This window comes from Talpa occidentalis, unplaced genomic scaffold (assembly GCF_014898055.3).
Source record: "Talpa occidentalis isolate TD23 unplaced genomic scaffold, MPIMG_talOcc4v2.1 talOcc4.15, whole genome shotgun sequence".
Classification (NCBI taxonomy): domain Eukaryota; kingdom Metazoa; phylum Chordata; class Mammalia; order Eulipotyphla; family Talpidae; genus Talpa; species Talpa occidentalis.
The window spans coordinates 56,343,657-56,353,384 of NW_023601543.1; positions in this window are offsets into that span (position 1 = coordinate 56,343,657).

Sequence of the window (9,728 nt, forward strand, 5' to 3'; positions counted from 1 at the left end):
ATATTATCATATGATTTTTATCTTTGTTTTTGTTGGTATAAGGCACATTGATTGACTTACATAATAATAAAACATCCTTGCATTCTTGAGATAAATCCCAATTGATCATGATGTCTAATCCTTGTGTTAACTGTTGAATTTGATTTGCTATTATTTTGTTGAAGGTTTTTGCACTGATGTTTGTTGGGGATATTGGTCTATAATTTTCTTTTCTTGTGCTGTCTGTCTTTGTGAGTTTTTGGCACTAGGGTAATGTTGACATCATAAAATATAGCAGGGAGAATTCCCTCTTTTAAAAGCAATTTGAGCAAGATGGGCATTTGCTCTTCTTTAAAAGTTTGATAAAATTCAATTTAAAGTCATCTGGTCCTGGGCTTTCATTTTTCAGGAGATTTTTTAAATTTCTGTTTCAATTTCCATACTTGTGATCAGTTTATTCCATTCAGTTATTTCTTGTTGGTTTAGTCTTGGCATCTATATTGTTATAATTCAAGGTTATTGAATTTACTGGCATATAGTTGTTCATAGTAGTCTTTTATGATCCTTTGTATTCCTGTGCTATCTGTAGTAATTTCTCCTCTCTCATTTTTGTGATTCTGTTTATGTCTTCTCCCTTCTTTTTTTATGTTAGCCTAGCAAGAGTTTTATTTATTTTGTTTATCTTCTTGAAGAACAAACTCTTAGTTTCATTCATTTTTGTATATTCTATGTTATATCTAAATCATCTATTTCTGTTCTTATTTTTATTATTTACTTCCTTCTACTAACTTTAGGTCTTGTTTGTTCTTCATTTCAAGTTGCTTGAGGTGTGATATTAGGTTGTTTATTTGGTATTTTTCCTTCTTCTTAATGTGGGGCTGTATTGCAATTATTTTTCCCCTTAAGACGTAGATCCTGGTAGCCTGCATCTTCATTTTTCAGTCATCTCAAGGTATTTTTTAATTTCTGCTTTGATTTCTATTAATCCAAAAGATTTAATTAGCAATTTGTTAAGTCTCGGTGTATTCATAGTTTTCCTTTTTCCCCCTTATAGTTGATATATAATTTATAATTTAATTAATTTTTAATATAATTATTATATTTTTTATATTTTATAATTTATATTTATAATTTATATTTTATTTATATTTATATTTTATTTATATTTTATTATATTTATAATTTATATTTTATATTTTATAATTATTATATTATATTTAAATATAATATAATTATATTTTAATATAATTTATGGCATTCTGGTCAGAGAGGTCTAATTTTGATCTTTATAGTTTTATTTTTTTGTAGTTTTATTAACAATGACTTCCCTCCTAAGATATAGTCTACTCTTAAAAATGTTTCACGTGCACTTGAAAAAAAATTGTGTAGCAACAGTTTTGGGGGCAGTGTTCTGTTAATGCCAGTTAGACCTATTTGGTCAAGCTCCTCATTTAAGGCTATTCTTTCCTTTCTTATCCTTTGTCTTGTTGATCTGTCCATTGTATAAATGAAACATTAATGCCTCCTAATGTTATTGTGTTGTTATCAATCTCTCTTAAGTTCTGTTGGCTTATGTATCTTAATGTTCCATTATTCTGTATAATGTATTATTTCTTCTTTTTTATTAGACACTTAATCATAATATAATGTCCAGCTCTTTCTCACAACATCTTTCTTAATTAGAAAGTTATTTTATCAAACTCATGCCATTCACAGCAACATGGATGGAGTTGGAAGAGATTGTGCTCAGTGAGGAATGTAAGGGAACCAAATAAGGGGTCAGGAAAAATATAGTTATAATGAATTTGAAAACAAAATTAACAGGCAACTATTAATCAAAATACTAGCAGGGGAGGGGGAGAGAGAGGGATCAAAATGGTAGAGAAGAACACAAGGGACTGTGGTGATGGTGCATGGGTGAATTGGTGGTGGGAATTTTACAAGGACTACACCTGAGGAGAAAGCATGCATTGCACACAAAAAAGGAATGATGTTATATATATATATATATATATATATATATATATATATATAATAAAATTTAAAAGAATTTAAAAAGAAAGTTATTTTATCAGATATAAGTATAGCTGTTCTTGATTTTTCTTTTTGTGGGGTTACCATTTGCTTGTATAACTGTCTTCCAGCCTTTAAGTCTATGCTTGTCTTTGTTAGTCAGGTGAGATTTTTGTAAACAACTAAAGGGTGGACTTTGTTTCTTTTTTTCTTTTTTGAGATTTTTTTAAAATTTATTTTTATGTAGAAGAACTGGAGTGTAGGGGCCTCCCTCGTGGTGCAAGGGGTTAAGATGCAACCTATGAAGCTACCCCCAGCCACTGGAGCATGAGTTAGATCCCCGGCCAGGTTGCTAACCTACATGGCAAAGCAGACCTCTCCGGATTTGCCTGCTGCTCCCCTCAGCAGTGTGTTTCAGTCAGTCTGCCTGTTCTGTTCCCCACTCTGTCTCTGGTGAATCTTCTCACCCCCAAAGCTCTGGCCTGTACCCCAGTTCTTGTATGCATAAATAAATAAATCTTTTATAAAAAAGAAGAACTGGGGTATAGGCCAAAGGTGTAAGGGGTGAAAGGATTCACCAGAGACTGAGTGAAGAGCAGAGCAGGCCAATCTACTGAAATACACTGCTGAGGGGAGCAGTGGGAGAGACAGGGGAGGTCTGCTGTGCCATGTGGGTTAGTTCCCTGCCCGGGGATCGAACTCAAGCAGTCACAGTGATAGTGCTGAGATTTAACCCCTAGGCCACCAGGGAGGCTCTGACTTTGTTTTAAAATCCATTCAACGACTCCACATTTTTTGACTGGTGAGTTCAGGCCATTTATGTTTAAGATTGTTATTGAGACATAAGTGTTCATTGCCATTTTGTTATGGTTTTAGTTTTGGTGTTTTTAAAATTATTATTTGCTTGGTCTTGTCTTATTTTTTGAAGGTTCTCTGTTTTGTTTAAGTTACATTTCTGTGGTATTGTGTATTACTTCTATTAATTTTTCTTTTGATGGTTCTGCTGAGGTTAGCATGTGATGGGCTATTTCTATCTCTCACTGGACGATTTAATCTCTGATTTGTTTTAATGGGCCACATTGTCACTTTCCTCCTTCATGTTAAGTGATTTAGGTTTTGTTTCCTCAACATTCATTGTTAAGCTGTTTTTTAACCTTTCAGAATTTCTTTCATGTGTGGCTTGGGGTTGTTAACAGTTTTTTGATTTTTGTTTTTAATGTGAAGCTCTTTACTCTTCCTTCTATCTTGACTGCTAATCTTGCAGAACAAAGCACTCTGCTGTAAGTCTTTTCTTTTCTTTTTTTTTTTAAATATTTATTTATACAAGCACTGGGTACAGTCAGAAGTGCGGGAGGGTGAGAAAATTCACCAGAGCCAGAGCGGGGAGCAGAACAGGCAGACTGAGGATACACTGCTGAGGGGAGCAGCGGGCAGCAGGAGAAGTCTGTGCGCCACGTGGGACCCTCGCCCGGTGGCTGGGGATTGAACCGGCACTGCAGAGGCTGCGGGGCCGCTTCGCAACCCAGCGCTCAACCACTGCGCCACCAAGGAGGCCCCGTAAGTCTTTTCTTTAATTACTTTTAATATTTCTTTCCAGTCCCTTCATGCCTGTAATGTTTTTGTCGAAAAGTCCACTGAGAGTCTTATCGGTTTTCCCTTACAGGTTACCATTTTTTCTCTTGATGTTTTTAATATTCTGTCCTTGTCATTGACTTTCAACAGCTTTATTTTAATATGTATTGGTGTATATCTGGATGGTATTATTTGTTTGTAACTCTGGGGCTTCTTGAATCACAACATCTGATTTATTTCTCAGATTGAGATGGTTCTCAGCAATTATTTCTTAAATATTATTTTTAATTATTTCTTTAAATTTTTCTTTCTCTCTTCTTCTGGAACCCCCAGGACACAGTTCTTTCTTTCAGTTGTCCCAAAAAGCTCCTATACTAGTCTCATTTTTTGTTCTTTATTCTCTATATTTTTTCTTTGTGTTTTCTCCAACGCTGTGTTTAATTCTCTCTATTGCTTTTGTTTGTCTGTTGTTAAGAACATCAATTATACTTTTCAAGCCAGCTGTGGTGTTTCTTATTATAACTGTAATTTCTAATTGTAGTTGCTTCTTATTTTCCTTATCTTTATTTTGTTGTTGTTTTATATCTTGTTTTGTTTTTTAATTCCATAAGCATTCTTTGATCTGTTACCTTGAACTTCTCTTCTGTCATCTTCTATAGACCTGCTGGATTGAGACTCCTCTCATGGTTTTTTTGCTCCAGCATTTATGGTGTTTTTCTGTCTAATCATTTGTAATTTTTTATGGGCTGGAATAGGGATAGATTTTCAGACTGCTGTTTTTGCAGCTGTTGAGGTAAACTGAGGACGGGTACCAGTGCAGGTTAGTAGCTATAAAATAAGGCCAGGGCAGCAGAACACCAAAGGGTCACCTCCAGTAAACTCAGTAAATCCAAACTTCCTGCTGTACTGAAGGTAGCAGAACTGTGTGGTAAGATCCACAGCGATTCCCTCCTCTAGGCCCCTCCTCAGTCTTAGTGTCTCTTACTAGCTCATGTCCACTTTCACTTTAGGCTATTTTCCAGCAATAAATGCAGTGCTGGACACAGATTGTAGTTGATACGAACATCACAGGTCTGGAGTTGTTTGTCTTTCCTTTTTCAGCACAAGCTGACTTCCGGGCGAAGGTAAGAACTGTGCTGCGGAAAGCACTATGTCACCGCTAGCTTTGCCTTCACTTCAGTAACAAGGCTGAGGATTGTGTCCTTCCTGATGTGGCAGTAGCTGATACAATACATCAGCCACTTCACTGATTACCACTATCCCATTCTGCTTCTCAAGGGTATGACCACCATGCGCCGGTCAACCAAGATCAAGTATATCCTTCATGCTCTGTTCCAGTTGATCATCTTTGAGTCCAGGGGTAAACAGTATAACTGGGGTTACACTGATAGGACACCAACTTTCCATCTGACCATGTGACCAAGCTCATAGCTTGTAAGTGGGGAGAAGCCAAACAAGATCATACTTTTCCTGAGCTGTGACCCCTCAGCCTGAAAACTAAAAGATAAAACTAAAATGCTCAGATGCTGACACCCTGGTTAAATAACTGGGGCTGGTCTTCTGGATTCCCTTTTCCCTCTCTCTTAAGAACCCAGTCCATGAGTTCCTTGAAGACTTGATGTCATCCCTTCTGCTTAGGTAAAGCCTAATTCCTGAGTGAACAAGGATGAGGAGAGACCTGAGAAGGAAGAGAGTCAGGAGACCCGTCCTAAAGGAAGATAGCAGTTTCTAGCGCCAAGCCATCACTGCTAAGTCTGGAACAGTGGAGGGGGGAAGAGTGGAGCGGGGTGAGGTGGGGAGGATGGCTGAAAGCTGCATTCCCAGAGAGTAGCTTATGAAACTGACTCAATGAGCACTTCCTGTTGGACAAGCAGCACTTACATTTTCTTTTTTTTTTTTTTTTAAGATTTATTAATTTATTTATTCAAGCACTGGGCACAGTCAGAAGTGTGGGAGGGTGAGAGAATTCACCAGAGACAGAGCGGGGAGCAGAACAGGCAGACTGATGAAATATACTGCCGAGGGGAGCAGCGGGCGGCAGGAGAGGTCTGCACGCCATGTGGGACCCTTGCCTGGCGGCCGGTGATCCAACCAGCGCAGCAGAGGCTGTGGGCAGCTTCACAACCCAGCGCTCAACCACTGCACCACCGGGGAGGCCCAGCACTTACATTTTCTTTAGGGTGTGAAGGGAATGGGAAAAACTAACCTGGGAGACAAAAGCTGAATCCCATCTACCTATGCCCACACCCTATTCCAGGTGCCCGCCATCAGGCATGCATTCAGGACAAGGATCCATCATCTATCCTGATGGCGGAAGGGCAGAAAAGCCTGATATTTTCTTTACCCTACAACCCTACAACCATATAACGTTATCATCCAAGCTGGGACACTTTGGAAAGTAAAAATAGGATATTCATCCCTACACCATGAATACAGGCATCACCTGACACTGGTCCAAAGCAAATAAAGATGTATGGCCACTCTACCCACAGGGAATATGATATAAGGTAAAGACATTACAATTATAACAATATGGGTATGGGTTTAAATCCTTAAATCCATGCTCTCATCCACTGGTGCTTTGAGCAAATCAGTTTGCCTTTCTGAGACTCAATTCAAGCATTTTTAACTGCGTACACTAAAAAACGCACATTTAGTGGCAGGATGGGCCACTGAGCAGGATATCTATGATCCCAGCAGACTGGGCAAAGGAGGAGTCCTCGAGCCTTCAGTGGCTTTCTCAGGCTTTTATTGAGCTTTTACATGTAGAGCAGCAACCAGGAACATGGGGGTGGGGGCTTCTCTGGCCTTCTTTGTTCTTTCTCCCCTTCTCTCTCCTGCCTCTGCTTCTCCTTGCCAGTATCTCAATACTGAGCCATGGCCCCCAGAAGTAAACAACACAGCTTACAACAATGTAACAACTGCAGGTGCCCCATCAGGCAGGGCAATCCTAATGGTGGGAGGGCAGAAAAGCCTGAAAACCATTTACCCTACAGCACATCACAGAATAGTGAAAGAGAATTCAGTTTCTTGAGAAAGTAACTGACAGTTCCACATACCTAACAAATGCTAGTTCCCTTCCTCCCATCTTCCCTATGCCTTCAGGGCAAGCCTTCTAGTACAGTCTCTAAGAGCCGCTACCAACATCTCTTTGAGCCCCAGCCTCACTCCAGATACTCAACTGGCCTCCAGCCTGATAACTTAGGGCCCATTCAGAAAAACTCGGTTGTTAACAGCAGTCTCCTTTGACCTGGCTAAACTCACAGGATCTGAGGCAAATTGTCATGATCCTGTCCATCCACATGTTTACAATTTTGCAAAATATTTTCTCATTCATCACTTTATCCCAGGAATCCCATGAAATACTAACCTAGGATATCTTCTGTTTGAGTGGAGACTAAGGGGCATTCTAACTGTCCACGAAACACTCATATGGAGAGCCAGTAGTAGGTGTTCTTTTGATGGTTTCAAATGGTCCCATTTAGAACATTTTTGAGTTTCATGGTTATTTGAGAGTATAAATATTGATCTTATTTTTAAAATATTTGTTTATTTATGCATACAAGAGCTGGAGTACAGGCCAGAGGTGTGGGGGGGGGGTGAGAAGAGTCACCAGAGAGAGAGTGGGGAACAGAACAGGCAGATTGACCAAAATACACTGCTGAGGGGAGCAGAAGGCGAGTCAGGAGAGGTTTCCTGCACCATGTGGGTTGCTCCCTGGCCAGCTGGGGATCAAACTCATGATGCAGAGGTTGCGGACAGCTTCATAGGTTGCGTCTTAACCCTTAATCTTTTTTTTTTTTTTTTATTTTTAAGGAAATTCATTGTGTTACACTATGATTGTCAAATCAACACATGCTCATTGTCGGATATTTGGAAAATATTGAAAAGAATAAGGAAGAAAATAAAAAGTTCCCTGAAATCCACCATTCATACATAAGCACTGTTACTTTCCAGACTTTCTTAGTGTAGTATGAATAATGGTTATAGTGATAACTGATAATATGTAGTGAGTATTTACTATGTGTGAACACTATATTAAGGGGTTTGTATTTATTACCTTATTTCAATATTCACATAGGTATGCATGTAGTGTTTTTTTTAAAAGATTTATTTTTTTTTTCATACAAGAACTGGGGTACAGACCAGATGCAAGGGAGGGTGAAAGGATTCACCAGAGACAGAGCGGGGAACAGAACAGGCAGACTGACAAAATACGCTGCTGAGGGGAGCAGCGGGTGAGACAGGAGAGGCCTGCTGCACCATGTGGGACCCTTGCCAGCCGGCCGGGATCGAACCAGCGCTGCAGAGGCCGTGGACAACTTCACAGCGCTGCGCTCAACCGCCTGCTCCACCAGGGGAGGCCCAGTATTAGTATTTTTTACAGATTTATTTATTTATGCATGCAAGAACTGGGGTAAAGACCAGAGGTGTGGGGGTGGGTGAGAGGATTCAGCAGAGACAGAGTGGGGAACAGAACAGGCAGACTGACTGCTGAGGGGAGCACCAGGCAAGTCAAGAGAGGTCTGTTGTGCCATGTGGGTCACCTCCCTGGCCAGGAATTGAACTCGTGCTTCAGTGGCTGCAGGCAGCTTCACAGTGCTGTGTCTTAACCCCTTGAGCCATCAGGGAGGCCTTGCCATAGTATTATTATCTTTAAAATGAGGCATAGATTGTTCAAGTTACTTGACTGAAGTTACCACCACTATTAACTATTGACAGTGATGTTTAAATGCAGGAAATTTGCCTGAGGAGTCAGGTTTCTACTGCTATGTTATGTGGCCTCACAAGTTCAGATCATACAAATAGTAATTTGAAATTATTCACTCATCCTTCTTTGCCACATCCATTCATTTTCACCGGAGCTGTTGCCCTTCTAGAAAGCAGGCTAGAAACCACTAGCTGGCACATTACAATGCAATAAGAAACTAAGGAAGAAAATTAAAGGCTGGGTGACATGGCCTGAAAGTTGAAAGAAGCCAGGCCCAAGCAGAGTAAACCACAAAAATCCTGTCCTCCATGAACTCACAGTCATTTTTGGCACACATTCTCCTGCTTCCTTGCTAATACAACTGTAACACTGACTAATTGTCCAACAGAGATACCTTGATCTCAGGGAAGGTGGGCCAGCACTAGGAGATGAAGCATGCTTAGTTTATGGCAACTACAGCAACACTTTTCCCCTATATCAGTGATTGGCCCCAGTTTTGGTCAGTGAAATATAAAGGGAGGTCAGTTAGGGAACTATTGGAAAGGTTTTAGCTCCCCTCTTGGTAACCCAGAAACCTCCCAGAAGACTTCCCTGTGTATATCATTAAGGACATAAGACCACAAGTCAGCAGAGGAATACTTACAACTGTGCAGGAGTAAATATAAACATTGCTAAATACCAAGGTTAAGCCTAGAAGGATGATAGAAGTTGAATGACCATATTGTGATGGGGAGAAACATTCCAGAAAGATTTAAATGGCAGGACTGGGCATAGTGAGCTTGACCAAGAAATGAGGCATTATGATCAACCCAAGGTGGATCACGTGCCCATCATCCTTCTAAACTGCACCCCCTGCCAAAAACACAAAGAGATAGAAGAGGTAGTAGACAGACAAAAACAATGGACAGTTGGGATCATACACAATTTTATGCTTTTTTTTTAGAATACCTTCTCATACATTATCTGCTTTGAGAGGTCTGCCAAACCCACAGTCCCCTTTGTCTGACAACTGATTCCCCTCCCACTCATAGAGTGGCAGCCTGGTTATAATCCTGACTCTTGGGCCAAACTGATTGAACCCTTAATTCAAGCTACAACAACCAGAAGCCATCTTGACAATTTAGAACTGGAATTCAGAGATGTTGGTCAGCCTCTTATGATCAATTAAATCTAGGCTTTGTAAACCCAATAGCTGTAGAGAAGGTTTATTTAGTCAAGTTCATGGAGAAGGAGAGAAATCAGGATTACAAAGAGTAGACTAGATTTGACATGGAAAGACAAAAGACTACATGGATTGAGAGGATGATTAAAAGAAGCAGAACAACCTTGATTCTTGATAACTTTCCAATTCATGGCTTTAGTCCCTCCTGAAACATGACTATAATTTTTGACCTCGTGCTCCATGAAACTCCTTATATCCTGTAATAAGCTCTCTTTTTAACTAAGATAGCCC